We start from the raw sequence: 3,861 nt of genomic DNA on the forward strand, positions 1-3,861 counted from the left end.
GACACTCTATCTGTCTCCATCTCCTTCGGGTGACATGGTTCTACTATTAGGACATCATGAATAAATTATGTAATGACATTAGAATTTAAAACATAATGAATTAATTATGTGACCATATATATATATAAGTGAAATAAATTTCTATCAAGAAATTAATATCAAATAGATAATATTCTAATTGCATACCAATACATTTCATTCATGTAATTGATCTTCTTCTTCATCCAACTCATCATCATGATCATCATCGCCATCGCCATCGCCATCGCCATCGCCATCGCCATCGCCATCGCCATCGCCATCGCCATCGCCATCGCCATCGCCATCGCCATCGCCATCGCCATCGCCATCGCCATCGCCATCGCCATCGCCATCGCCATCGCCATCGCCATCGCCATCGCCATCGCCATCGCCATCGCCATCGCCATCGCCATCGCCATCGCCATCGCCATCGCCATCGCCATCGCCATCGCCATCGCCATCGCCATCGCCATCATCATCATCATCATCATCATCATCATGTTCTTCTTCATGAACATTTTTGTCAGGAACATCATCAACTAATTGTCGATCGTGATCATCATCTACATCATCTTCTACTTCTTTGGTATCTTCTTCTTCCATAACATTATACTTTACCGACCTTCCTCTTGGATCATGTCTAACAACAAATGACCAACCTGGTTTATGAGGAATCTCTGAGTAAAATACCTGCTCACATTGGATTGGAAGAACATAGGGCTCATTTCCAGCTCACTCAAATGACCTTTTATTAACCATTGTAAATCCATTATCATGTTCAATAACAGTTTTGTCAGGATCATTTTCATTGAATCATAGCTTGTACCATTGGATGACGAAAATACCTAATTTGAAGGACCTAAAGTCACACTCAAGTATATCATCCAAAATCCCATAGTATCAATTTTTTGAGACTCAAGGATGTATGTCACTTCTAGACAAAACATTAGTCACCTGAAATACTGCACTTATTCCAGAATCACAAGTTTTCTTTGTGTCATCCAACTTTTTGATGCAAAATTTATGACCATTGCACCACATAGCCTTGTAGTGTTTCACCTGCAAAATGTCAAATATATATAATATGTACATCATTACAATTGGAAGAAAATTAAATAATATGGGTGATTAATATATTTATACATATAAGTTTATATCTTAAACCATATGCTAAATCAATTTCTCTTTGTGTAGCACTGGAATCTCCATTACGATGAGCTTCTTTAACCAATGAAGCCACACCTTCCCATGTTAATGTGCAACCAGATTGTTGACATCGCTGAATCCATACCGTCATCCAATCAATATTGTTTGCAATATAAAATGTAGTGCATCCCACTCTCGACCAACTATACGAAAAATAACTAGAAATTTACAACTGAATTATATTGAAGATTACAAATAAATTAACTGCAATATCGAATAATTACCTCTCACTTTTCTCATTGTACCTTTCCCCATCAGGTTCTCCCCTTCAAATTTGTTAATGGAGTTGGGATCCCAAATACAATCTATATGGAGCTTTGCCGCAAACTTAGGAAGGTATTCAGTAGTGTACACCATAGTTTGGTATACCATATATCCCTCCACCATAGAACCCTTAGGATGTGCTCTTTGTTGAACCAAAGACTTCAAAAATTTTAAGTGCCTCTCAACCATCCACATTGGCCTTGTGTGTACAAGTCCACACAATTCAATCTCCTCAACTTGGTTTATGAGGTAGTATTCTTGTGCATTGAAAAAAGTTGAAGGTAGATACTTTTGTATTTCACACATTAGATGAGGAATTTTTCTTTTCCAATATTTTATATCTTCTTTATGGATTTCTTTAGATGAGAACCACATACAAAAGATTCAAGACACAAATATATTAATGAGACTTTACAAAATAATATACAATATATTACATAACAAGTAATATTACTACAAATTGAACAAATATCACTACTTAAATCATGTATTTTCCAAGATCATATATAACTTGCTTGACATTATTGTCGAAGTGGTCTGGAAGAGATCGAGGTAGAACGTACTGCAACAATTATAAAATGATCTTTTTCATTGTTTCTAACATCATAAAATGAAAAGTACATGCAGTATACAAATATATAGTAAATACACAAGAACATGAATTACCTTAAAGAAGGTATGCCAATCATGCGTTTTCATCCCTGGCCCAAATTCACTTTTCTTTGTTATGAGATTGTTTAAGTTTGCAGCAAATCCTGTGGGAAATCGAATTTTTTGTATGACTTATTTTATAGCATTGCTTTGCTGCTCTATTAATAACCAAGGAAGGGCACTTATATTAATCTGGTCTCCATTGCTATTTGATTGAATGACATTTTTCATTGCATGATTGGATTCTTGAATGTCACTACCAATTTTGACAATTTTTTCTTTGTCACGCATTCCATCCAATATTTTCCATAATGTCTCTGTTATGTTCTTTATAATATGCATAGTATCAAACAAATGCACAATTTGTAGCTTCTCATAGTAGGACAACCTACTAAATTGTCTAGGATAACTCTTTAGTCCCTTTGGAAGGTGGTCATTAATGCCTTGGCGACCTTCATGAGGTAATTAATATGTTAAAAAAGTTAACAACGACAATCAACATTAATTACATCACCAGTAAACAAAACACAATATAAAAATACAAATTCCAAACATAAACCATTAGATGGAATGACATTACCTTGACGATTGATTCTATTATATTCCAACTTCCATAGGCGAGGTGCCATTATTCATGGCTTTGATGTAGTCTCTTCTTTCCCATTGAAAAGATGTTTTTTCAGTATTTTGATACTTATAATTTTTGTGGAGGAAGTGCCTATACTCATCAAACACCTGCTTTCCTAAACTTTTTGAATAACGAGATTTCATATTTGGACCACAAATCAGACTTGCAAATTTTCCCTTTGTTTGAAGACATACAAGATCATGTATAATTGGATTAAATATGATAATTTTAATATTTATAATTATGTGCAAGTTGATCACTATAACATACCAGAAAAATGTGTTAGGCTTGGGGTATCATGAATTGTTCATACAAGCATTGCATGGAATTGAAATTGTCTTTGTCCTATTGGTCTAGAAACATCATACATATTGACACCACTTTATAACTTCAACAACTCATCGATAAGAGGCTCAATATATACATTCATATCTTTAACTTGGTACTTACCTAGTTGAATGAACAAAAACATTACATAATTATTATGACCATTTTGCTATAACATTTATAATTTAATGTGGATGATTATTAAATGAAAAAATGCTTGGACCAATCATCGACAACATTATGTGCTCCCTCTTTACTGACATCCATGGAGGAATGTTATTGTTGATAACAAAAACAGGCCACACCGAGTAAGTAGATCTCATCTCTATAAATGGATTGACACCGTTCGCTACTAATGAAAGCCTAAGATTATGAGGCTCTTCTTTAAAGTGTGGCCACTTTTCGTCTATGTCCATAAATGCAGAACCATTCACATGCATTCAAATAATGTTATCTTGAATTCTATTGCATGCATGGTAATCTATAAATTGCGTGAAGCTTTCACACGTAAATAATCATTGCAAACATGGAATAATGGGAATAAAATGACAAGGTGTGACTCCCTCAAACATGAGATATAAAAGAGAGAAGAGAACATCATTTGAAAGGGGGATAATTGGGGAATGAGAGGTGCAGATCTTATTTAAATAAGAAGTGCAGATATGATATTATTATAAGGATCCCCCTTTATGTTATATACAGTTAATTTTGTAAATAGTGATTTATATGACCTTTCCTTAATGAAATTTGTAGCACCTTTTGAG

This window comes from Cryptomeria japonica, unplaced genomic scaffold (genome assembly GCF_030272615.1).
Source record: "Cryptomeria japonica unplaced genomic scaffold, Sugi_1.0 HiC_scaffold_416, whole genome shotgun sequence".
Classification (NCBI taxonomy): Eukaryota; Viridiplantae; Streptophyta; class Pinopsida; order Cupressales; family Cupressaceae; genus Cryptomeria; species Cryptomeria japonica.